Source organism: Heloderma suspectum, chromosome 5 (genome assembly GCF_057233095.1).
Source record: "Heloderma suspectum isolate Gila_16-S chromosome 5, 16-S_ref, whole genome shotgun sequence".
NCBI classification, from domain to species: domain Eukaryota; kingdom Metazoa; phylum Chordata; class Lepidosauria; order Squamata; family Helodermatidae; genus Heloderma; species Heloderma suspectum.
Genome location: NC_139462.1, coordinates 215,419,118 through 215,447,074, shown reverse-complemented (window position 1 = coordinate 215,447,074; position 27,957 = coordinate 215,419,118). Strand labels below are relative to the sequence as shown.

Sequence of the window (27,957 nt, the reverse complement as noted above, 5' to 3'; positions counted from 1 at the left end):
GCGGGCCAGAGTCGGTCTTATATGTTCATACCTTCTGGTCCCTGTTATCAATCTGGCCGCTGCATTTTGCATGAGCTGCAGTTTCTGAATCGACTTCAAAGGTAGCCCCACATAGAGTGCATTGCAGTAATCTAACTTGGAGATTACCAGAGCATAGACAACTGAAGCCAGGTTATCCCTGTCCAGATAGGGGCGTAGCTGGGCCACCAACCGAAGTTGGTAGTAGGCACTCCGTGCCACTGAGAACACCTGAGCCTCAAGTGACAAAAATGTCTCGAGGAGAACCCCCAAGCTATGAACCTGCTCCTTCAGGGGGAGTGCAACCCCATCCAGAACAGTTTGAGCACCTTCCATCTGGTCAGAAGAACCACCCAGCAATAGCATCTCAGTCTTGTCTGGATTGAGTTTCAGTTTATTAGCCCTCACCCAGTCCATTGTCACAGCCAGGCACAGATTTAGCACATTCACAGCCTCACCTGAAGAAGGTGAAAAGGAGAAATAGTGCTGCATTGCATCAGCATACTGATGACAACTCCAGATGACCACACTTAACGGTTTCATGTAGATGTTAAATAGCATGGGGGGTAGAACTGACCTCTGTGGCACTCCATACTGGAGAATCCACAGGACTGAGCAATATTCCCCAAGCACCACCTTCTGGCACTGACCATCCAAGTAGGAGTGAAACCACTGCAATGCAGTGCCTCTCACTCCCAGCTCAGACAGTCATCCCAGAAGGATACCATGGTTGATGTTATCGAAAGCTGCTGAGAGATCAAGGAGAGTCAACAAGGTCACACTCCCCCATCTCTCTCCCAACATAGGTCATCATACAGGGCGACCAAGGCTATTTCCAGGCCAAAACCTGGCCTGAACCCCAACTGAAATGGATCTAGATAATCGGTCTCATCCAAGAGTGTCTGGAGCTGGTTGGAAACCACCCGCTCAAGAACCTTGCCCAGGAAAGGAACATTTGCCACTGGCCTAAAATTACTAAGATTTTCCGGGTCCAAATAGCTTGTACAAATATTTTAAGATTGGAAGGAAGGACTGACAGATGCATTTCTTCCATGTAAATAGCAGTAGAGTACCTTTGCCGGTAGTTGCCAACAGCTGGCTTCACCCATCTACTCTGCCGTTGCCTCTTCTGTATTAATGTGTGCTACTGGTCCACTGAAACTGGAAGCGATATGGCTTTCTGACTGCTATTGGCTGAGCTGTTCTGATGCTACAAGGGCAGACAGAAGGGCCTGAGGAAAGAGGAGTAGAAAAAGCAAGGACTAGGAAGCTCAGGATGCAGGTGTTTAAGAAGGCAGCAGCTGGGCGCTTAGGAAATTAGGGTTGGGACACCTAGATACGAGGGAACTGTCTAGAAGCAGGTGGGGACATGTAGAAGCCTAGAGGAAGATGTCTAAGAAGGGATAGTAGACAGGAGAGAGAACTGACAGAAAGGACCAGGTGAGACGAGGAATAACATATTGATTTCAAATAGTAAGAATTTGTATGTCAGAAACATAGCTCAGGAACACTGAATAAATGAGAATGTTGAACAGCAGGACTCTGCAGTCAATCGGGAGTCTAGAATAGCTCTGAGGAGATAGCTGCAATAGAGCTCGGAAACGTAAAATAGTTGGGCCTGCAGGCTTTAATTAATTTGCATTGGTCACTAGCCTTTGCAGTGATATATAAAAAATAGAAGCAGATAAAATTATCAGATTAAAAAGTTAAAAATATAGCTCTGGGTCTAGTACTGTTTCTTCCATAATGGCCAGCCAGATGCTTTCAAACAGGGCATAAGATACCTATAAGCAGGGCATGAGGACAATAGCCTCCCCCCTGTTGTTTACCCTAGCAGCTGGTAATCAGAGTTTCCATATAGTTATTGTGGCTGATTGCTGTTAATACTTTACTCCATGAATTTGTTTAAGTCTTTTGTGCCATCTAAGACAACGCTCATCTTGTGGCAGCGAATTCCATGGGTGAAATCCAACTGATTCCAGCTCCATTCTGCAACCCCCACGTGCCCGAACGTGTTACCTCTGTTCTGGAATATTGGGGGATCCCCCAGAGCAGATTGGGGTCACAGGTGGATGTAGGGAGGAGAAGAGGAAATGGAAATCCCATTGTACAAGTAGAAGCCTGCTAGCATGAACCCTAAAAGTTAACTATAGGTTCTGTGAAGAACTACTTTCTTCTGTCTGATCTTTATGTCCTGCCAATCAACTATTGTGGAGCTGCAATAGAGCTTGGAAATACATAAGAAACATGCTGGATCAGACCAAGGGTCCATCTAGTCCAGCATTCTGTTCACACTGTGGCAAAACATCTGCCCATGGGAAACCCATATGCAGGACATGAGCGCAACAGCACTTTCCCGTCCATGTTCCCCAGCAACTGGTGTACATAGGCATACTGCCTCTGATCCTGGAGGTAGCATGTAGCCATCAGGACTAGTAGCCATTGATAAACATATGCTCCATGAATTTGTCCAGTCTCTTTTTAAAGCCATCCAATTTGGTGGCCATCACTACATCTTTGTGGAAGTGAACCCAAAATAGTTGGGTCTGCAGATTTTAATCTGTTTAATCAGTAAATTAATGTTAATCAAATGAAGCTTTACTTGATTCTGCAAGGACAAGGAGCAGTAGGGACAGGAGGTTCAGCGGGTTGGCAGTGGACCCCCTGAAGGTGTGTGGGCCTCATCAAGTGCCCAACGATGCCTACCTGACACTGGCCCAGAAGGCCCTTTCAAGAAACCATGTCACCAAGCAGTCTAGTCCGGTAGATTTTTGTGGAGGGGTTAGTAAAATGTGGCTGCAAAATAAATATCCCAGAATGGAGTATGTATTTAATGTATTATGTATTTAATCTCTGACATATTTTTAACTGTGATCTGCCACTTGTGTTCTTCATATACATCGTTGCTCTAAGGGAGGCTCCATATTTATTTATTTTTGAAATTTTATTTTGGGAAGGATAATCTGCTTGGTGTGCAAGTTGACTTCAACTGAAAATTGGGGAATGTTGGGGTGATTTGTGCTTCCTGTGGCTGCATCTTCTGTTCACTGTGGGTTGACATTGAGAACTTGAGCTCTGTCTGGGAAGAAGTGTCAACTACAGTTATCCATCCCAGATCTGTAGACAATCTTTTGAACGCCCTGGCCCCAAACCCTTTTTGAGTGGATTAAAAACCACAATCTTAACCTTGTATTGTTATTCTTCAAGAATCTGGGAGAGAACCAATTCAAGAATGATGTTTAAGCGCTACTAAGGAGAACATGTCATTGAGTTCCTCTTGGAAGTTCTCTTCATTTGCAGTTATAGCAGATAGCTATAATCCTCTGCCTGGGAGCTGGGGGCTTGGGCCAAAAATAACTGGATGGTTTGTGCAGACATGAGAGAAAATAAGAAGCCTTTTACCATCTTTTAGGTATATTGTATAAAGGAAAATGGACTAAAAAAATTGTTTTACGTTTCTAGTTGTAATTAAACAAAACTTTTAAAAGCCGTGCCACCTTTTAAAAAAGTTTTTCAGAAGAATGGTATGCAGAAACATTTCTGTAAGCCTCCAATTAGATGCTCATATGGAGTGGAAGGAGAGGTGGGTTTTTTTGTGTCACAGAGGAGACCCAGAGCAGTTAACCACACCTTAGTGTATTCAGGGGAATATTGTAGCTTAGAAATACTTTAAAAGGGTATATAACTATTCCTGAGCTCTTTGGTGGAAAAGCTGATGAGGAATGTGAGAGAAAATAAGCAGAAACAAGGTGAGTTGTGGGAGAAAATAGCCAGGAGAAGGGAGGTTTAAAATTAAATTAAGAACTATGGATATACACAGAAACATTTGAAAATTAGTCTATAACTAATTGAAACCTCTCTCTAGATTGGCCCATTGAGCCATATTCTATCTGGTAAACGGTGTGACAGCTGAGACTTTTAACAGTGTAATGCAGGGGAAGGTATTTCAGTGCGCTTTAGATGATGTTGGAGTTCAACTCCCATTACCCTTGACCATTGGCTATGTGAGCTGGAGGTTACTGGGAGTTGTAGTCTAACACATCTGGAGGGTACCAGGTTGGGGAAGATTGGTTTAGTGTATTGAGACTGAGCCACAGTGAGCCTTGAGCTTGCATGCTCTCCCCTGTTTCCTCTAGTGTGGCTGCCAGGAAAAGTTTGAAAGATTTTGCTTCTGATTTCAGTTAACTACACTTTAGTGTCTTGTCTGAACCATAAACTGTGGATAATGTTAACTGTGGTTTCCAGACAAGCCAGCCTCACTTCCTGTGGTTGGGTTTGGATGACTCTACATCAAGCAGCTGTGGTTAATCTAAACCAGAAGTAAAAGCTTTCGATCTCCTCACAGCTCCCCCAGAGAAGGAGCATACAAGCCCAAGGCTTAATGCAGCTTGTACTAGTCATGCTAAACTGTGGTTTAGCCAGTGTGATGCAGCCATGTAAATGGTAATGAAGGTTAAAGGAAAGACAAAACCTGAACACTTCTCCTATTCACAGATGGCCTCCCACAATCTTATCACCTTCTATCACCTTTCTGGTGGATTTTACTCATCTTCAAACAAACCTACACAATAGCAAAATAATCCTACCACTGCAGCACAGTAGCATGAAGAATATATTTTGACCAGAGGCCTAAAAGGGGTGTGTGAATGTTTGGTGGCCTAAAATTTACAGCCTGGTTTAAAATAACAATTTTTAATCTTCTTTCTGGCATAATGTCTGGCAATGTTAAGCAAGTGTATTAAAACAAAACAAGAACAAAAATAACAAAACCTGCAAAAAGTTCAGTAAGCACCATCAAGCTAATGTTACATTTGGCCCTTTTGTTGAAGCTTATGTATAATTGCTAGAAAGTTGTTTCCGTATCTATGTATTTCATATGTATTCATTGCTATGGATATATACAAATCCATGTATGTAAATTAAAAAAACTGGGGGGGAAACAAACAAAAACCACACATTTAAGTCCCTTTTATTTCAGCAGGAGACTTAAGCGCATGCCCAATAATATCTGTTTTATTTGGTTATGTTTGCTTTGGCTTTAGGTGTTGTTCCCTTCTCCGAGATTTCCAGATAGGAAGGGTTAAAAATCTAAATAATTATGTTTCAGAACAATAGGAAAACATGTCAGCCTTACCAAAATTATGTAAACAACTTGGAAAAGAAATTTATGGCCTTTTGCATTGCAAAGGGAATGGTATTGGTAGTTTTATTGATATGCAGGTACTCGGAATCCATCTTGGTTAGTTGATCTGAATGTGCTGAATATTATGACAGTATGAAGAGCGTAGATGCTTTAGGCCAGCCTTCCCCAACCTGGCGTCCGCCAGATGTTTTGGACTTCATTTCCCATCAACCCCAGCCAGCATGGCCAATGGTCAGGAATGCTGGAAGTAGTAGTACAAAACATCTGGAGGGCACCAGGTTGGGGAAGACCGTTTTAGGCAGTTCTTGAAAGTAGGGTCCCAAGCACTCCTTGCTATGGCAAGAGGTGGTTGTTTGCTTAGACAAAGTCCAGTGGCAAAGTTGAGATCCCTTTTGTCATGATGATAATACTTCTTAGAAAGAACTTTTTATCTGTAAATAATTAAGAGGAAAAGAAAACCCTTTGTGCTCTGCCCCTATTACTTCACTGATGAATCAGATATCTAGGGAAGGCATCATTGGGTGCTTGTTAGACTTGGGCAAGTTTTGTGATTTTCTGTTTTGTCAAGTTAAATTTTATGAATGCAGACCCAGGTGCTGTAGCACCTGCCCAGATCCTCTTGGTAAGCAACAACAGGGATTTTCATTAGTTGGTATTGGTTTTGGCTATTTTCCTCAGTGGGGAAAAACTAAAAATTCAAATCCCAAGAACATTTATATATTATATTTATGGTTAGTTGGAAATATGTTTTGCTTCATTATAAGCAGTTGTAAATTTAGGGGAAGAGAGGTAAATATTAGCAAATGATAGGCTCATCCCATTATCCTTCTAAGATGTTTTTGTTGTTGGTAATTACCAAAGAACTGCATTAAATGATGAGCGATGATATTACAAAGCATTCTTTATGAATGCCTCAGTTTGCTAAACATAGCAAATAGAAACGTTTCTCATTCTTCTCTGTCTCATTTTTTGGACCGGCACACATTTCAGTGCACACATTTTCTATTGATTCATGCTTAAGAGTTTCCCAGGATAAGCAAAATTTAGGCCAGGCTATGGGTGAATGCTTGTTATTGACCTCCATTTTCTTCTATAAAATTGAAATGAAAACAATTAAATAGCTATTCATGGCTCCTGCATATATGTGAGCATGCTGCAAGGTGCTGTGGTGGCCACTGGCTAGATGGCTTTCAAAGGGAATTAGACACATTTATGGAGAAGAGGTCTCTTGATGGCTATTTGCCATGATAGCTAGGTGAAACCTACAGGTTCAGCATGCCACTGTTGCTGAAGGACAACAGCAGGGCAAGGCTATTGCCTTCATGTCCTGCATGTCGGTTCCCAGCTAGGACTAGAATCTCATTGATACTGTGCCATAATTGATTCTTTGACCCACTATCTGAATGTGGACTAAACCATCAAATCTGACAAATGTACACTGACCTGCAACTAGACCACATTGAGAACATAAGATCCCAGCTCATTGGACTGTGCTTTGTAAAATTACGTGCTGTAATAATCTAGAGGTGGAGGTACATTAATGTGACTTCAGTCAGTAGCCGCCAAGTTAAAATGATGTGTAGACTGGCAAGATAATACCTCTACATATTTGACGCCTAGAACCTTGTACTAATGATGTTGTCATATACTCTAACGTCTGGCTCTAGATGATATATTCTAGAAAATATATTCATAACTGGAGATCCTCATGTATGAAAATACAAAGCATTATACTGAATCAGAACATTTGTTCATCTAGCCCAGAATTGCCTATTCTGTCTGGCAGCCACCTCCCTAGAGCTCAGGTAGAGATTTTTCCTTGTCTTGTTACCTAAGAGCAGCCTTCTTCAAACTGGCACCCTCCAGATGTGTTGGACTACGACCCCCATTATGTGGGCGAGTTTGGGGTATTGTAGTCCAACACATCTGGAGGGTGCTGGCTTGGGGAAGGCTGCCTGAAAGCCTTTAACTGCAGAAGTTAGGGACTGAACACTGGACCACATACGCACATACACACGCATGCGCACACGTATCTACATACACACTCTGTCAGTAAGCTGCAGTTTGCACAGTCTTTTTCATTTGGGGTTTTTATGAGGGGGTCTCAGCAAGGGCAACCACATCTGTATTTCTTACGTACATCACATTCTTTCTCCAGGAAACAGGATGGATTGGTGTAAATCAAGGTGAGTTAAACCATTATTTAAATTGTGTAGAAAACAAAAATAAGTCTGGGATCCTGTATACACTCCTATACACACTTACTGGGAAGTAAATCCTCTTGAACTCAGGGATTTACCTCTGAGTTGACGTGCATAGGATTGTGCTGTAAGTTGATTGATTCAAAAATCAGTTTTGACATTGTGTAATTCATATACTTCCTGGTCATGGATGCATAGTAATTGGATATAACAATATGTCATAACAATTATAAAATGTTTATAACCATTAAAAGATATTGGTTTGCAACTAAATAGAGTCTTTATGCAATCTAGGAGTAGAATTCAATCTAGGATCAGATATATAGGCTTGGATCCTATGTTATTGATCTAGGAACTGAAGGAGAGTTGCACTTACAGAGGACACCATTGTGAATGGAACTCTCCTTCCATTAATGGAGCAAAAACATAGGGTTCAAGCCTTCATCTACCTAGTTTTTTCACTAAAGAATTCCCTGCTTAGAGACAAGGTAGGCAATTGTGAGATTAATGGATTTTGGTTTGGCATGCTCTGTATACAAATATAGCTGCCTTATACGAAGTCAGACCTTTGGTCAATCAAGCTTAGTATTGTCTATTCAGACTTGCAGTGGGTCTTCAACAAAGATCTCTTTAGCTGGAGATGTTAGGGATCAAACCAGGAACCATACGCATGTAAGGCATGTGCGCTACCCACTTGAGCTGTGGCCGAAGCAGGGATGATAGTTACTGGGCAGAATGGTGTTTATGCTTGACATGGAAAGCAAGGGCACAATCTGACCGAAGTTAAGGATGCATAACTCCGATTGATTTCTATGTAGGCTTAACTCCCTCCATCTGAAGTCAATGAGACTTAATATTTTTTCATCCTATTTAGCTGGCAGTCACAACCATTCATAATTTGCCACAGTAAATAGGAGAATGTGACAAATGTGACAATAATTATATATTATTTTTATTTGTATTATTATGCTGATTATGATTTATATTATTCCCCCTCCCCCTATTATATTAATCCTGGATTTATGTATTGTGTTCATAACTCGCTTTGAGACTGCTTTCTGTAGTGGGAAGCGATGCATAAATTTAATAATTTTAAAAATGGATGGAATTGATTCAGCTTTAAATGAAATTTAGATTAACTTTAATTAAAGTTGAATTGATTCAACTTTAAATGCTGAGGTGTATACTTTGTATTAAGTAAGATTTTGCTTTAAAAGTTTATTTTTTAAAAGCAACATCTAATGTAACTAGTATTAAAAAAAAAAAAATTAAACCTCTTTTCCACCTTGTAGGAAAAAAGGAGCACTGGGGCTATAAGTCCTACTTAGAGTAGGCTTATCAAAATGAACGGGGCTTAAGTTAGACTAACGTTGGATACATCCCTTGGTCTCTACATAGCCTGTCAGGAAACTCAATAACTTACATGGGTTCCCAGGCAGTCTTCCATCCAAAGATTAACCAGAGTGAATCCTGCTTAGCTTCAGCAACATTACAGCATCGTGTTCCCTCTGGCTATTTTTGGGGGCTCATGCCAAAGATTCCATGAAGGGAAATATCAGTACACTAAATCAAAAAGTATATTGATTTTGGTCTTTCATTCTACTCACAAAGAGACATAAGCTACTCAGTCACAGGTGAGGATCTAGTTATTTATTTATGCAGAATATTTATATTCTGCTATTTCTTGATAAATCACCAACAAAACAGAAGCAGCAACAAAGTGACAAAAGCCTGCAGTAGAATATCTGTCTGTCTGTCTGTTTGTCTATCTCAGATGACTGTAAATGCCCTCTGAAATAAGGGGCAGGTTGTGCTCCCCTCCTCTTTCCCGCCAAGAGAATTTCCAAAGCTTTGGCGTCACCATCAAAAAGGCTCTGGACTGGGTGACCTACCCGCTTTCCAGCATACTTCAAATGCTGAGAAAACCAAAAGCTGGACTTCCAAAGCAAATCTCAAGGAATTGGTAGTAGTCACATCTCTAGGACTACAGCCACTAAAGTGCCTTCCTCCCATGTTGGGGAGTGGTTATGGCACCAGCAGTACTTCTTTCTGCAGAACTCTCATCAACATTCTGTGGCATCACATGACAGCATGTGCAGGTGAACAGCCGTGGCTGCCACTTTCTGCTTGTGGCTTAATTTTTTAAATGGACGTAGTCCTTTTTGTTATCTTGCCCTGCATGATTTCTCACAGCTTTAAGTAGTAGATATTACTTTACTGCTAAAATGCTCTTCACTACTTAAGTACAGCAAGGTGCATTCAGTATTCAGTTTCATATATTACTATTAACGAATGAATTACCCCTTTATGTATTGAGCCATAAATTAAAAATAAATTAATATCTGAATTTAATGTTTTAAATACTAACAATGTGAATATATTCCTAAGGTTTAAATAAGTATAATCCAGTGCAGTCTAATTTCTGTTGATGAAAACCTGTTAACATTGTAAAAATGTTATGAGGTGATTTTTTTTTCCCTGATATTAGTAAAAAAAAACCTAAACAAAACAGTTGTATCCCTGGGATTTTACCCAGTAAAATTATTCCTAGTAATTACTGTGCCAATCTTGTGCTGTATTAATAAAATTTGACGATAAGGTTGCTGATTTACTGCTTTTTACAGCAACTCCCAAATTACAGGGGGAAAACGTGTGTGTGTGTGTGTGTGTGTGTGTGTGTTTTATGAAGCATTTGTTTCCCAGCTTCCTCATGTATTTAAACAATGGCTCCAGTTCATGTATTTTTAGTTCTTTAGTGCTGGTGCTATTAAAGATAAATCACTAAAATGGCACCATTTTGCAGTTCTGGTAGATAATGAATTGGTGATAGATATTTCTAAATTCCAGTCTGAATGTTCACTCATATTCTCATTTAATTATGTAAAGCATTGTAACTAATCACTGCACTTTCAAAGATCTCACTAGAACAGGAATGTCAGCTTCGGTGATCTGGCTAGATTCCAGGCTGGGTAATTGCATTCTGCTATTCTGAATTCCTTCTGCAGTTTCAACTGGGTGTTATGACTATTATTTATTTACACAGAGATGCATATGAATGTTGGCTTTTTTGCAGTGCAGTACTGCTTGCTGCACAAAACAGCAAAACCTTCCCCCCTCTCCAAATAATTCAATTTTTGTGCACAAAAGAGACAAAAATGCTAAGTGGCACATAGGCTAATAGGTATCAAAGAACAGGTGGCATTTCAGAAGATTATAATGGGAAAGCAGAGGTTGCGTGGCATATAAGGGAATCCTTTACCAGTGTAAAAGGGAGGAAGAATGCATTAAGGAAAAAAGATGGAGGACACAATTGTAACCATTAAAGATTCATGGATTGGAACAGGACAAAATAAAGAAGGGAAAACAGAAAGAGTCTATGTAAAGAGATATAAAAAGCGTTAGAAGAATATATTTTGTAAATGTGATGCTTTCTTGTTAAAAACATCTTGGCCCCGGTTCAGATAGCTTCTAGGGCTGGTACTATCCTTGCATGGTGGATGAATGTGCATGTTCCCCCTGCAAACACAAATGACATTATATGTATGGTGGTTACAGTCAGGGAAAATTCCCAGGTTTTGTGGGTTTTTAAAATGTTTTTTGATCAGCTGAATCTGAATCTGCTTGTACATAAGCGGTACATGTTAGTGTTGACCCTAAAACCAAGGGTGGAAGCCAAGATGGTTGACACCTACTATTTAACAGGATAACTTTGCCCTTGGAGCGGCATTGTTTTACCACTTCTGATTAAATTTTGAGTGCAAATTAATATTGGATAACATTTATCCAAAAGGTATTTAGAAGCCTAAGTGGCCAATTAAAATTTAATTTGGGCAGCTGTGCAAAGTCTGTACAAAATGTGTTACGAAACCAAACGTGCTAGCCGTAGAGCATTAAAGGATGTATAGTTTTGTGTCTAAATCAGTCTTCTGTGATAGTACTCTGAACAAATGGCAATTTTTAAAGCCAAAAAGGCTGCCAAAGTCACTACATCTCAATTACAATTGAAATATATGCATCATTTTGTAATCAGCACAGCAATGAAAGGTTCACAGCCTTTCATAGGCTGCAGCCTACTTCACCAGGTGCATGTCATGCATCTTATTTGATATTCATAGCTGTCGGTGATACGTATGCACTGCCATGAAATCTAATATGATTAGAAGTCCATAAATGTTTTAAATAACAAGATATGTCAGATTTAAGTTATATGAGTCACACAAAACCAGATGCCATGGTTCTGATTTTGTAAGGTTTGCAAACTAGAGTTCTCACAGGCGTTGACAGCATTTAAAATGTCTATAGAAATGGGGAGATGAAGAATTTACATGGCAAGTGGATTCTAGTTCTTGTAGATCAGGAGTGGCGAGTGGCTTGGTGGGAAATAGTTTTATGCTTTCCCTTGCCCTGCAGTATTTTATTTAGCTGGTTGAACATTTTATATTTTGAAATCTATGTATTTCCCCATAATTGGCTTTTCTTCTATTTAACAATTATCTTTTTAAAGCAAATAGGGTTGTGACAGAGGCTTCTTTTTACAAACAAAATACCTAGATATCTGGCGACCTTTCCCATGAACCTACTTATGCAGCACAATCCTATGCAACTCAAGTCAGAAGTAAGTCTCATTAAGTTCAGTGGGGCTTAGTCCTAAGTAAGTATGCATAGAATTGCAGCCCAAGTTACACAGTTGGTTCATCAACCCAATACTGTCTACTCAGGTTAGCATTGGCTTTCCAGGTCCTCAAGCAAAGCCTTTCCCAGCCCTGCTTCCCAAGATGCTAGGGACCGAACTTTAGGACTTCTCTTTGCAAAGCACATGCCCTACTCTCCAAAATAATAGCTATGGGCCTAGTAGGATTCATCATATGGTCCTATCTATTGGCAGTTATCTAGAAAACAAATACAAGTGACAGTATATGAACAAAAGGTTAAAAGAAATCAATTAATGTAAATCAGGAGATGCGTCATGATGTTCGAAAATGCAAAATCCGTTTACAAAGCAAATCCAGTTGTATTTAGCTACTTCCTACTTGAAAAGCTATTCTTTGGAAGTAAGCTGTGCAGTTAGTTGTCTATGTGTCTTGGCTTTTTGCCCAGGTTACACGTTTCCTTAATGATAGTGGTTTGATCCAGAGCAGTAGTGTATGAGCGAGGATACATGCTTTGCGCGTGCCACAACAAGATTAAAGGTCTAATTAAATGGGTGTTGCATGCAGTCCCAGATCTGTACATGGCAACCATTGCTGGCAAAGAACAGCCCTTTTCTCTTCACATGGTGGATTGCATGATCCACTTCGGTATGTATTGTATTGAGATCCTTATTTGAATAATAGTAGGAACAACATGCTGTGCATATTCCCACAATTACAAATGTATGAAAAACTCAAATGATAAATGAGAGGTTTGGATTTGAGAAACTGAAAGTTATCTGTTTTGTTTTGAACTACCAGTAATTTGCTGTGTTAATACTAATATTTTATTCTGCGAGCTGCTTTATGTTTATGTCTTAAATGTGAAAGTATAACTAAAGTTGCCAGTGCCCTAGGGAGTAAGTCCCATTGAACTTAGTGTGACTTACCTTCAAGTAAATGTGCATAGGTTTGTGTTGCATGCCTGAAAGTGATTTGCATCAAGAGGAAACTTTATAGCCTAAAGGTGGTCATCACACTGGATTAGTCTACTGCCCAAAGGTCCCTGGGTGGTTCACAACAATTAAAACCATAAAATAAAACATGACAAAATACAATATAAAAGTTTAAAAGTCTAAAACTACAGTATAAAATAAAAACCAAAATAAAACCTAGCAGCAATACAAAGTTTTAAAATACAGTAACAGATTTAAAACAACAGAAACTGAAACTGTCTAATGTCTTATTGCTCAGGTTAGGGTTATTTCAGATATTACTATTCACTTACCCATATCTTAAACCCAAATAACAGACGAGAGAGGGGCTTTGATCTGGAACTGCATATTAATAACACACAAGAAATTTATATCAGTTACAAAATATGTTCTTCGTACCTCCTTAAAATGTGCAGTGACTAAAAGTCAGTGATCAAGACTCCATGGAATTCATTATAGTTCTTCCTGTTACAGTATAATACATTATATTATAGTTCTTCCTGTTACAGTAAACTCCTCAGTTTACTAGGAGTCTTTAAATTTTGATTGGGAGCTTTTCTAAAAGTTACGTGGTTCATTAGTGTTTGCTTACATACCAGTGCAAGGGATAGTTAATTCCATATACAAGACTTCATTTTGAATAGCCCATGCACAGTTTTAAAAACTATTTCTGCCCCATTTATCTTCAAGAGCGCAGGGTGGCTTACAACATCTAAAAATAAGCAGTTTATCAAAAACTTAAAATACACCTAAAAATATAAAGTTTCTTTAAAAAAAGATGTATATAGCAAAAATGAAATCAAACACCTTGTAAGGGGAAACTGTATTGAAATAATTATGTGCTAAAGTTACTGGAACCTGGCCAAGAAAGATCTATGCAAATACATTTTTTCCTGTATCTGCAAAATAAATAAATAAATCTGTGTGAAAATGGCAGAGGCAGCGTTGGAGAACTATTCGTAAGTAACCTTGCCTTAACCTTGGTAGAGCATTACGTATTTATATGTCAGAACAGGACCAGGGAGACCCCAGTTCAAAGCTCCACTCAGTCATAAACTTAAGTGGGTGTATTTGGGCCAGTCACTATCTTTCACTGTAACCTACTTCACAAAGTGGTTATGAGAATAAAATAGGCGGGGGGAACTATGTACATTACCCTGAACTCCTTGGAGGATAAACATAGAATGAATAAATTAAAAATATTGGTGTTGGAGCTTGCCCATAATGGATATGGAGTTGTCTTACTTAATTTTTTGAATCAGTGTTACCCAGGGTAACAAAAAAAGACTCCCAGAGCAGCCTACAAATATCAGTAGTATGACAGTTCCAGCCTTCAGGTTTATAATCTAAAACAGCCTTTCCCAACTTGGGACCCCCCAGATGTTTTGGACTACAACATTTTTCCTAATGGTCATCGCAACATTCTGTTCCATAGGTCCCATGTGTCAGTTAAGTGTGAAGTGAGAGCATGTGCTTTTAGCATCTTGCTCATCGAATATTACTAAGAAAAATTGTGGTCCAAATGTCATGTATTTTGTCCTGCCCTCTCTACTTCTATCAAATGTGGTAGTAATCCTTTTATGCAGCTGGTTGTTCTCTACATATAGCTTCTTGTTGCATCTGTCCAAGCTTGGAGTGGCTGCAGATCTCCGTGTTCGATCATTATTCCTCCATCCTACTTTTTAGCATCCAAGTCTCCATATTAAGTTCTCCTATATCTCGTTTGGGTTGCTCAAGCCAAACAGGAGTAGGGTCTCCAGATGTTTTATAGCTTCCATAAACCTGAACTATTGGCCATGCTGGCTGGAGCTTATGGAAATTGTAGTCCAAAATATCAGGAGGGCACCAGGTTGTCTACTGTAGCTCTGGCCAAATTGCATCGGGAGATAGTGGCATAGCTGGCCAGGAGACGGAAGGCCTGTGTGCCCAACTCTAGTATTTGAGCAGAGCATTTTAGAGATTTGCACAATGAATAAACTATTATTATAGACCATACCCAGTGGCGCTTTGGGATCTTTTCCTTCCTGGTGTTTTTTGCACATAGCGCATTCCCTATCAATTTTCCAATTTTTGTTGTGGGACGTGCCTTAGAGTGGAACTGTTCAACTGCTCTGTTGTAGCTTATAACACACATGCCAAAATACTTTTCCATCTCTGCCCTAACATGAATAGATTATTAGATCCAGTTACTTCAAATGTCCTTTTTGGGGACACATTTATTTAAAAGTAACAGCCATTAAAATCAGTAGGACTTGCTTGCATGTGAAGGTGATTATGATCATGGTTGTAGTCAGGGTTCTTAAGATGCCAAGCTTACCCTGTACTCAAGTTCTTGAATATTTTATTTCCTCATTTATTCAGCTTTTCTGCCAACAAATAGCCCTCAAAGCAGCTTACAATCAATAGAAAAAACACATATAATAGGGGGAAAAACAATAGTACATGTCAGGCCGGGAATATCTTTAATTATCTTTTTTTCGGCTTTGTTCTGGCTGCACAAAAAATCACATATCTGTATAGTCTTTCTGCCTTTTTCTCACAGTCTCTGTAGACTCCCTTCCTCTTTCTTCTCTCTCTCACTCACACAAGCACATGCACACACTTCCTTCCCTCCACTTCATTCTCTTTTCCATACACTCACAAAAAGACATTTGCTGTTCTTTGAACAGAGCGGCTGGCAAATGTGCACAACACATGTGTATATCCAAAGACACATTTAGTTGTAAGTGTATGCACATGTGCACCATGCTCTCAAATATATACACCAACATGGTTCTCCCTCCAGTAAATGGCTATAGTCCAAAGCCGAGGAGAAGCCTCTGTTCTGCTGCAAAAGGCAGACAAAAGCACTTCCTCTTTCACTCTCTCACACCTGCACACATCTGGGAGTGTCCCTCCCTCTCTCTCCTTGCTGATTATGTGAAGCAACAGCCACTTCTTCCATGGAACAAGAAGCTTAGGATACAGCCTCACTGCTACACTAAAGCAAATCCTAAGGTGTACGAACACTGAACAAAAAGGCTGTCTGTTGTAGTCTTGGACACTTGTTTTAAGAAGCCACCTCTACTGGCAAAAGGATGGACTTGGCAACAGGATGAAATACTATCCTACAACAAACCAAAGCTGCTTAATAATAATTGTAGTAGAGATGATGATGTGTTGGAAGTAGCATAATTTTCCATTTCCCTTAGGAGGTATTTTAAATCTTATTTGAAACCAGAACTTGTTCTTGTTCCATTGTTGGATTGCTTTTCTTTTTGAGTAAACTAAAGCAGGTTTTATTTCACATTCTATCACCATCTTTTGCCCTTGCATGAAGCATCCTGTTGGTGTTGGTTTCTAACTTTGTTTTGATACTAGCAGGAACTGTAGTTTTCCATATAACAAGGTGTGAAAACATCACAATTCTCTTCAGTGGCTCTTTGCTTGGCAGCACTAGTTTCAACTTTGAAACACAGTGATGAGATGCATGTTAGAGTTGCTGAAAAGCAAAATGCTCAACACTGTGACTTACTGTACTAACAGAAATGAGCAGAAGGGGGCAGGGTTGCTGCTGTATCAGTGCAACATGATTCTGATGTGTGACTTTATGCCAGCACTGTGAGCCATGCCAGGACATTCTACCAGTACAACAGGGTGGGTTGATGTTACTGTTGACGCTACTGTAGGCTGTTAATGACATACTGAAGAAGTGGTGTGGAGGTGGGATTAGGAATACTTCATCTGTGCACCATGAAAAATGTTTTTGGTGTCCTGATTATGAACATTTTTTTTCATTTATTAATTATATGTATATATTGCCCAATTGGCAGATGCCCTCAGCATATGAAGCTGCCTTATACTGAGTCAAGACCTCTCTTCTATCTTGCCCAGTACTGTCTATGCCCTACATCTGTATTTACCCACCTGACAATGCCAGATTCCGAAATGTTTATATTGGGATATTTATATAAAGAGACTTCTCTCTACTTGTGGTAGAGTTAAAAATGAAAAGTTTGCCTTTTTGTAAAATTGATGTGTCACAAGCGCTTGTGTGAAATAAGACAGCTGTTGGACCCGGTTCCTGTAGGGAGGTGAATTAGGGATAGAGTAAGGCAGAAGCAAAGGCAGCCTAACACAGGGACCAGCAGTAGCAGCAATACTGCTAAAGCAATGTCCTTTGCTGCGATATGTGAGCAAGCCTGATCTGGAAGCTTTTATAGAGGTCAGGCAGCTCGACGTGCTCTTTTATAATCCTTTGCTGCTCTGGTTGATCTCCCTGTAGCTTCCTCCTTTTACTAGATCTTGATGGTGGCACACAGACTGAATTCTTGTCTGATATTTCTAAGGTCTCATGTGTTCACGTTGACACTAAGAATCTCCTTTAAGCCATCCATTGACACCCCCATTCATGCTTTGTGAGGAAGTGCTGGTGCATTTAATGTTTTGTTCATTGATAAGCACTTATTTGTTCATGCAGAAGGATTTAAGATTATGTTTAGGTTTGTCCTACTTTTGGAATAAGTGACATATAATATATAAAAGGGAAGTATTTCTTCATGCAGCAGATAACTGATGAGAATTCACTTCCACAAGATGTGGTGATGGTCACTACCTTAGATGCCTTAGAAAAAGGATTAGACAGTTTCATGAAGGGCTGGTCTGTCAACACCTATTAGCCATGGTGGGTACCTTCAAAGTACCAGATACTTGGATATGCAGCAGGGGTTGCCATCACCTTCATGCCTTGCTGATGAACTTCCTACCAGATACATCTGGACAGCCTAAATCAAAAAGTATTATAGACTGAAGGATGCAGTTCGCTCAGAAGAGATATATGATATGAAGACAGCAGATATGTCAGAGCCTTATGATTGCAGGTTGAGGTAATTTGCTTAATTCTGAAACTCTCATGGCTGTCATTTGATTCCATTTTTTTCTCTCCTTGTTCCTGTCTAGTATCCCAGGATCTCTGAAGTCTACATAAATCTTTGACCTTCATCATCCTAAGCCCCTGACAATCTTTGAAGTAAGTGTTTTTATTCTTGTTATGGTTGCATAACTTGTGTTACCTTGAGTTACCCTTTAATTAGGGTTAAGTAATCACATAAAACTCAATTGCTAAAGTCTACCTACTAATTGCAGAGCATTTTCAGTTCAACACAGACTACCATTGTTTAGGGGGTGCATACAGTTTGGAAGCCTGGAGTGGCCATGAATCTGGGGTGGGGGCAGGAGGCAAGTTTCTGGAGGCAAGCTCGGTGTTGAGACAGAGGCCAGGGTGCTCTAGACAGAGAAGGTGGGATCTTCCTCATTAGCATGTATTAAAGAAGTTGCTTGTTTGAATCGGCATAAGTAACAAGGGTGACAGTTGTAATGTTACTGTTGTAGACAGTGAGATGCTGAGGCATACAACTTTTGTGTAGATAAAAACAAATATACTGTACTCTGTAATACACAATAATAGAACAATAATCATCCAAGTCATTGAATATTATAACATAAAGCACCACATCGAAATATAAGCATGCAAAGAACCACATATGATGGGGGCATCTTATAAAGAATGAGACACTACTGTCAATGTGATTGATAGAAGTAGACTGAAAATTGTCATAATAAAAGAGAACCATATGTGTGTAGGAAAATTTCTGTAGCAGGGGATGAAAACATCATATAGTTCAATTACTGCCAATACAATGTAGGCAAGATCCTCAAAGATGTGTAGAAGCAGCAGAAGCACTATGCTGGGTATTAAGCAGTCTATTCAACTGCCATAGAGACAATAAAGTTTACTTAGCTTAAACTAAGCTAAGTAACCACTAGACAGAGGCTAGATGGCCATAGGATATCTGGTTCTTCGGGAACCATCCTCGGACCCCCCCCCCCCTTTTCAGCCGTCCTTTGCACTCACAAGAGGAGTGTGGAGTGGCTGAAAAGGGGCGTGTCTGGAGGTGTTCTGGGGCGGGGAGGGCGGAAATGCCTGTACAAGACATCCAGTGTGTCGTACAGCCTCCTTCCCCGCTCCGTCCTCCTGCAGCTAGACAGCTGCAATTGGTTGTCTAGCCAAAAATGCAGGGCAGGAGAAGCGCGGAGGGAACAATCCCCTCCGTGCTTCTCCTTCCCTGCTTTGGATAGGTGGTCGCCTCCAAGTTCGGAGGCGGCCGCCTATCTGGATAGGATTGTGCCCTTATTCTGTTGGGGAATAAACTAAATAAAGTTGGGGAAGTTTTTTCCCCCATGTGTCCATTCAGGCACACTTCTCATCCTACAAAACATGTTTTCACAATGTTATTCTTTGGTATTGAAATACTGATGTTGAAACAATGTTCTTCAAAGTATCATTTTGTATATTGGCTGATGCCTACATTTTAGTCTTATCAGGAGAATGTGAATTGCCTTCCTCCCCTTTGTCACATAGTCTGAGCTTGTATTAATGGTATGTTCTGCAGAGAGAGAGAGACCTTTTGGCCTTTTTTTGTCTCTAAAGAGTCACTAGGGTCTTTTAATACCCCTCTTTTGTAAGTGTTCTTAAAATTTGCAGTTCACCACAAGAAGTTGCTTTTAAGGGAAAAAGCATAGGCTCTGCTCCACCCTTATGCCCATGCACCTGCTTAAAGGAGCCATTAATTTTCATACTTACGAAGGCTGTGTTGATTTTACTGCTAGGTAAAGCTACCCAATTTGGCTTCTATTGACCTTTTTACCTAGTGCAGCATGTAAAATCACCTACAGCTTTGTTAATATAAAGGATACATATTTTCTCTCTGTTGCCACTGCCAAAGAAGCCTTTGTGTTTTGTCCAAAATGGAAAGATTTCTGAGTAAATTGGATTTCATATTTTCAGAAATGGGAGAACCTTGCTTTCTTCATCCCAGTAGCCCTTGGGGCAGCTCCAGGTAAAACCTGAAACCATGACATCATCTGCTAGAGAGTTCATTGGAATGTTTGCAGACTCTTCCTCTCCCGTTCCATCTCAGCACTGTGATCATGCAGACACCATGACTTAAATATCAAGTGAGGTTTTTCTCTCCCCTGCTCCCCAAGCCTGCTTTTTGTAACATCTTGCCTGATAAAGAGATCTGAAAATCTCAAAAGCTTGCACATTTTTGTGATCTTTTAGTTTGGCCACTAGACGCTGTCTGGACAGCCATAGGATTTTTTGGTTTCTGGGAACCGAGATCATCCGACCTTGACTTCCAGAAACTGCTGTCCCCGCCTGCACCCACTCATAGACAGCATGGTTCCTTCTGGTTTGTCATCATCTCTGTGCTCGTAAACAGAGCACGGAGAGGGCAAAAAGGGGGCAGTCCCAGGGACGGAGAGGGGAGGAGACCACAGAAGCTGCTTTAGACAGCTTCCTATCGGGTCTCGGGAGCCCTTCCTTCCCCCTCCCTGAAATCATGGCTAAATGCGCGAAAACATGCATCTATCTTCAAATGCAGGGCAGCTGGAGCACGGAGGAAAGGATCTCCTCTGTGCTTTGTCTGCCCTGCATTGGATAGGCATCAGCCTCTGAGTTCAGAGGCTGATGTCTATCTCCATAGGATTGCACCCTAAAAGTATTACACCAATGTGGATTTTGGAATTTTGCTTATGGCCAACATGATTTTCCCTACGTTGAAGAATGTAGGGAAAACCACTAAACCATTCAGGTATGACCTAAATCATATCTCTTATGAATATACAGTGGAGGTGAGGAATAGATTTAAGGGATTAGACCTGATAGACAGAGTGCCTGAGGAACTATGGACGGAGGTCCGTAACATTGTTCAGGAGGCAGCAACAAAATCCATCCCAAAGAAAAAGAAGTGCAAGAAAGCCAAGTGGCTGTCTGATGAGGCTTTACAAGTAGCTGAGGAAAGAAGGGAAGCGAAAAGCAAGGGAGAAAGGGGAAGATATATCCAACTGAATGCAGAGTTCCAGAGAATAGCAAGGAGAGACAAGAAGGCCTTCTTAAATGAACAATGCAAAGAAATCGAGGAAAACAACAGAATGGGAAAGACTAGAGATCTCTTCAAGAAAATCGGAGATATCAAGGGAACGTTTTGTGCAAAGACGGGCATGATAACGGACAAAGAAGGCAGGGACCTAACAGAAGCAGATGAGATTAAGAAGAGGTGGAAAGAATACACAGAAGAACTATACAGGAAAGATCTGAATGTCCCTGATAGCCATGATAGTGCGGTCACTGAACTTGAGCTGGACATCCTCGAGAGTGAAGTCAAGTGGGCCTTAGGAAGCATTAGTAACAACAAAGCTAGCTGAGATGACAGTATTCCAGCTGAGCTATTTAAAATCTTAAAAGATGATGCTGTTAAAGTGCTGCACTCAATATGCCAACAAATTTGGAACACTCAACAGTGGCCGCAAGACTGGAAAAGGTCAGTTTACATTCCAATTCCAAAGAAGGGCAACACCAAAGAGTGTTCAAACTACCGCACAATTGCCCTCATTTCACATGCCAGCAAGGTGATGCTCAAAATCCTACAAGCTAGGCTTCAGGAGTATGCGAACCGAGAACTACCGGAAGTACAAGCGGGGTTTCCAAGAGGCAGAGGAACTAGAGATCAAATCGCCAACATTCGCTGGATCATGGAGAAAGCAAGAGAATTCCAGAAAAACGTCTATTTCTGCTTCATTGACTACGCTAAAACCTTTGATTGTGTGGATCACAACAAACTCTGGCAAATTCTGAAAGAGATGGGAGTACCAGACCACCTTACCTGAGAAACCTGTACGAGGGTCAAGAAGCAACATTAAGAACCAGACATGGAACAACCGATTGGTTCCAAATTGGGAAAGGAGTATGACAAGGCTGCATATTGTCACCCTGCTTATTTAATTTATATGCAGAGTACATCATGAGAAACACCGGGTTGGATGAATCAGAGGTCGGAATTAAGATTGCCAGGAGAATTATCAACAACCTCAGATACGCAGACAATACCACCCTAATGGCAGAAAGCGAAGAGGATCTGAAGAGCCTCTTGTTGAGGATGAAAGAGGAAAGTGCAAAAGCTGGTTTGAAACTCAGCATTAAAAAAACTAAGATCATGGCATCTGGCCCTATCACTTCCTGGCATATAGAAGGGGAAGAAATGGAAGCTGTGACAAGATTTTATTTTCTTGGGCTCCAAGATCACCGCAGATGGTGACTGTAGCCATGAAATTAAAAGACACTTGCTCCTTGGGAAGAAAGCTATGGCAAACCTAGACAGCATAGTAAGAAGCAGAGACATCACCTTGCCGACAAAGGTCCGTCTAATCAAAGCTATGGTTTTCCCAGTAGTAATGTATGGCTGTGAGAGCTGGACTATAAGGAAGGCTGAGCGCCGAAGGATTGATGCTTTCGAACTGTGGTGCTGGAGAAGACTCTTACGAGTCCCCTGGACTGCAAGGAGGTCAAATCAGTCAATCCTAAAGGAAATCAACCCTGACTGCTCATTGGAAGGACAGATACTGAAGCTGAAGCTCAAATATTTTGGCCACCTAATGCGAAGAGAAAACTCTCTGGAAAAGACCCTGATGCTGGGAAAGACCGAAGGCAAAAGGAGAAGGGGACGGCAGAGGATGAGATGGCTAGATAGCATCACCAACGCAATGAATATGAACTTGAGCACACTCCGGGAGAGAACGGAGGACAGGAAGGCCTAGCATGCTATGGTCCATGGGGTCACGAAGAGTCGGACACGACTGAACAACTGAACAACAACAACATGATTATCTTTGCTTTTTATAATGGATATAATAGAAATTTGCCATTAAAAATGATGGACTCCAAAATATTTTAGTGTCACCTCTGCATTTAAAAGTATTGGCTGCTTTGTCTTTGCATTGGGTTTGGTGGATGGATGACCCTTTCCTTTGATCAGTTGATTGAACTGAGTGGTCATTATCTAGGCATTATCTAGATAAGGTGAACTTTGTGTTTCTGCAGACTACCTTGAAATACAGTGTATGAAGCTATACAGTTTTGTTTTGTTTTTTTTTACTTTCTGGCCTTTTTCTAAGGAGTTCTGAGTGGTAGCATACTGAGTCACCTTATACTGAGTCAGGCTATTGGTCCTTCTAGCTCTGTATTGTCTCCACTGAATAGCAAGTGGTTCTCCAGGGTTTCAGACAGGAGTTTTACCTGGAGCTCCCTGGAGCCCTACCTGGAGATGCCAGGGGCTGAACCTAGGGCCCCTTGCATACAAATCATGTGCTCACTTGTCCAAAATGATCCAGTGAGCTTTATAGATACGCAAAGATATGAAGCTGGGCCGTGTGCAAGCCCAACAGTCTAGACTGGGGCCCCGATGTGTGTTTTGTACAATTCAAACTTCTATCACCAAGCAAATAAGCTTTGATATAGCCTAGGCCCTCTTGTTTGTCATTGGAGACTATTTGATCATCATTCCCATAGGAGTATTTGCATATATCATGAAAAATGCTCTAAGTTGGCCCTTCCATCACTCATGAAATAGCTGCTCTGGGCAGAATTAAACTATAAAAGTCTGACCAGCTTTTCTTACACATGCTCAGTTGTTACAGTGCTAAAAGCAGTTAACATAGATCCATCATATCCACTCCTATAGATGATAGCCTTTACTATTCTTTGGCAGCTTGACCATGGGCATTCAAAAGGAATGGATATTGCTATGCTATAAATTGTATAGATACAGTTTATGCATTATTTTATTTTTAACATGTTTAGATTAACATACCAAAAAGGATATTGTGTTATATCTCTAAAAGTAGAAGTAAAAGCTTCTAACTGAAACTATATATTTATTTAGCTTTTATGGAAACCCATATCAAAGTTCATTTATTGTTGGCTTCATGGAGCTTTATCTATAGCCTTGCCCTGAATTTTATCCTCTGTACACTGTTCTTTTATATTTGGTTAGCATATTAAAACAAATTTTTTATGTAGACACAGTGTCGAGACTTCCAATTTAATCTTATTGGTACAGGCATTGCCAATGAATTCTGGTGTAGTGTGTTCTTGTCTCTCCATCATTTTCTCATTTTTATTTCAACACAGTTTAATTTTGTGGGGTTTTAATTTTTGTAAACAATATTTTGTTTAATCCCCCCCCCCCGCATATGTTTGGCAGCAATCCAGAAAACACGCAGGCCTAACCTGTTTGCATAGTTGGATTTTTTCCAAACATGAGTAGCATGTTCCACATCTCAGAAGTGTTTTTGTTTTGTTTTTTCCAGTTCAGAGAAGTTTAGAAACCTATTGAAACCAAATCAGGTTGTGGGTGGAGTGGGTAGAAACTGGGAACAAAAGGGTGGGGGGAATCTAGTCTCTTATGCAGATGAACAGGATTGTTAGATTGTGGCCATTTGCTTTATTGATTCTCCACCCGCACTTCCCGATTTATCAATCTTGAATTCTACTATACATATGAATTTTGAATATCTAGGTGGTATAAACTAAATAGTATACTATTCATAACTACTCAGCATTCTCTGTTATTAAATAGAACTATGTGCATTAAACTTGTACTGCTTCGACTTGTGAACCTTTTGGGGTACAGATAAATAGGTTGAGTTAACTCCAACAAGATGGATAGAGTTTAGAGGAATGAGAATTTTGTAGACTATCAAGATATTCCAGAAGACTAACAGGGTCCGAGGATACTTCTATGTCGATACTTTCAAGTAAGGCATTTTATAATGGACAAATGCATCAGAACAGAGTAGAAAGTTAACAATATTTTTATTGGAACCTGGTGGAATATATCTAAAATGTATGAAATTTTAATAAGTCTCAATGAGAAAGAAATTAATTATGTGACGCAATCGGGTAAAGAACATGACGATGTAAAGGAGCATTCTTGGCAATATATATGGAAAATAGGATGTGTGTTTTCTATATATTTTACAGTGACAGAGGCTCAATGCAAGCTGATATCAACCCCACGGAGGTTGAGAAAAATTACTGGTGTAGGATCTGGTACCTGTTGGAAAAGGTAGAGTGCCAAGAACATGTGTTTACCCATGTGGTTGCCTGCAAATGAGAAAGTATTGGTCTGAGATCCTAAAAACAATACGTGATATTACCGAATACATGTTGCCAGATGCTCTAGTGGCACTGGTGGTCGAGTATTTTCCAGATCTTTTGAAACATGGGGATCTTGACTTACAGTGCAGTCCTAGGCAACTTTATTCAGAGGTTAAGCCTTATTGAATTCAGTAGGACTTATTTCCAAGTAAATGTGTCTAGGATTGCTTCCTAAATCAGTTTATGATTGTAGCAGATTTGCTAAAATGTGGAAGGGTGTGAGCATACCAAATGTGAACAGTTGGTTAATCAGGCTTTCAGATATAAGTATAATGGCAAGAGGAAGATATAAGTATAATGGCAGGTTACAAGAGGAACAAGACTCGGGTGACTGCCTTTCAAAATAAATAGCATTTTATAAATTTTGGGAGAAATCATGACCTCCATGCATATGAAAAACTGCTAGAAATAGAAAAAAGACTTTGGTTTGTAATCATGGAGAAACAAAAATTCTGTACTATGCACTAGTACTATGTTTTCTTCAGTTGTGGCTTGTATTTGTTCTTTGTATTTGTTCTGTATATATAAAAATTATAAATAACTATGCACATCTGTGCAGCTTGATAAGAATGTGTACCGCTCATAGAATAATTGTAGCATCTTTATTTAATTGCATTTATTATTGTTGTTGCTGTTATTATTATTATTAAAATATTTCTAGTCTGCATTTCAAGGCACGAGCTCTGAATCTCATCTTTAACGTGGCATACATGATTCCCTCCCTTCATTATCCTCACAACAGTCCAGAAGATAGGTTAGGTGGAGAGACAATGGCTGGTTAAAAGTCATCCAGTGAGCTTCATAGCTGACTACGGATTTGAACCCAAGTCCCCCAAGTCCTGGTGCAGCACTCTCTGACCACTATGATAGCTTTTGTTACTGGTGAGCAGAAGTCAGATTAGGTAGAAATTAGCAGAATCATCCTTCAAAGTTACAAGGCTGTCTTATACTGAGCCAGACCATTAGTCCATCTAACCCAGTGCTATCTGTTCTAGCTAGTACCAGTTCCCCAGGTGTTTCACAGTTGTCCCTGAGATCCTTCTTAATTGAAAATGCCAGGGATTGAACCTGGGAATTCCTGCATGCAAAGCAATTCTGACACTTATGCTCTCTCTGAAGCAACAAAACTAAAAGTAGCTATTGAGTAATTTATAATCAAGGTCATGTAGCAGTACCTCTACATCTACAAGTACTGCTACTAGAAGGAGATTTTTAAAATATTATGTTTTTACTTATTATCTTATATCATCTCATTTACCCCTCAGTGATGGGTAAAGTGCTGAGAATGTTGAGAGAAATGATTTTATTGAATAGTTTATTCATTCCTATTCTGTCACATGGCTATCATTTCAATAACACAGAGTTGTCTGCCATCTAATTGTAGAGGCTTGTTTAGCTTTCCAGCAGCTGAAGAGTCTTGGCCTTTGTTAGAAAGTTTCTCGCTTTCATGTTTGTGAGTGTTTGGTTAAAGTAATCATAGGCTAGGACAAAGATAATATGTTTGTAAAGAAAAACTAAGATTTGGTCTGCGGTGTCATATTAATTTGGTAAGAACTAAGTTTTGTCCACTGAGAAATTAATCAGTAACTGGCAGCCCAGTCTCTTGAGCTATTTTGCTTAGATAATAAGTTCCTGGAATAAAAGACCACATCCCTTCACACAGCTGCTGGAACCCACTATCATCTTCATGTGGTAGCGTACAACAGACCATTGGTGCTGCTGCACAGTTTCCTATTATGTTAAATGGGGTTTACTCCTGCTCTGCTATGCAGTGGGCTTTATACAGCTCTGATGGGATTAGGAAGAGATCCCTTCCTGTTTCTCAACACCAAACCATGGTGCGTAATTAAGGTGGCTTGATCAAATCATAGTTTGCTGTTACTTACAAACTGACAATTGTGGCTTGTGTTCATTCTGTAAACTAGGATTGAAAACCAGAATTAAAATCGAATGTAACTGTAAACTGTGATTTGATGCAAACTAGGGAGTGACTACTTAAAGGAAAAGGGGAGAAGAGAGGAGGGAGTGCATGAGCACAGGGCTTGTTCCCATAGTCACAATGGCATAGCGCAAAGCTACAATCTGGTGGTATGTAGCAAGGGAACAGTTTCTTCACAAGCAGGACAAAGCTGCCAGGTTCTCTTCCACTAGTCTCAGCAGTAGCGGTGCCATCACTGTTTTTGCTGCTGCAATTTAAACCGATTTAGAGGGCTGGAGTCCGACAGTGGAGAATCTGTACTCAAACAAAGCATGTACGAACTTACAGATACAGCTTCTGTTGTATGTTTTGGTGTCAGCTACAGCCTCTGTTTGGCAACACAAGCTGAGGTCTTGGCATTTTGTTTCTTGCTTACTTCTCATTCCATTTTGTGGTAGCTATATTGTACCTTACAACACAAGGCCAAATTGATGGAATTCTTACAAACAAAAGTAGGTGGGCCTTTTTAAATGGCTAATGACACAGATCTAATTTTTAAGGCTCCCCATTGCTCATTTTCTTCTTGCCCATTTTGTGTTCATTCCTTGCTGTTAAACTGCATTCTATATCATCCTGGGAGGTTCTCCATAATTCACACCAAATAGAGCTGTCTAAAAAGGAATGGGAAGATGAGATGATGGCCATTGCAGTAGTTTTCAAAACAGCAAGGAGTTAGTCCGTGAACAACATGAATTTGTGGATAAAGAATTATTTTTTTCACTGTAAAAATGTCTCCTATTACCCTTAACATGTTTTATAGTAGATATTCTACCAAAAAGTGCCAATAAAACATTGCACAATGCAGATGCAAGCAGTTTCATTTTGGCTGTTGGCCAGATATTAACAGCAGATGAATAAAAGTTTCCAGTTTGGAGCTGTGAGCTGTTTTAATTACTGCTGTTTCTTCAATAAAAAGCTCGGTTTATTGTTTGTCTTCTAATTTAAATTATAATTGAA

General features: G+C 40.0%; 1 protein-coding gene across 22 annotated transcripts in view; it reads left to right on the top strand.

The window, feature by feature from the left end:
* Positions 1 to 27,957, top strand: part of ZMYND11 (zinc finger MYND-type containing 11) — a 120,552-nt gene that overhangs the window by 13,637 nt on the left and 78,958 nt on the right. For 11 of the 22 annotated variants that reach the window (XM_084859270.1, XM_084859264.1, XM_084859257.1 and 8 more), the window contains exons 2-3: positions 17,924 to 17,993; positions 24,846 to 24,930. The gene's annotated coding sequence lies outside the window, so the exon portion shown is untranslated. The remainder of the gene's footprint in view (positions 1 to 17,923; positions 17,994 to 24,845; positions 24,931 to 27,957) is intronic. The other 11 variants (XM_084859274.1, XM_084859272.1, XM_084859265.1 and 8 more) reach the window with 1 other exon arrangement.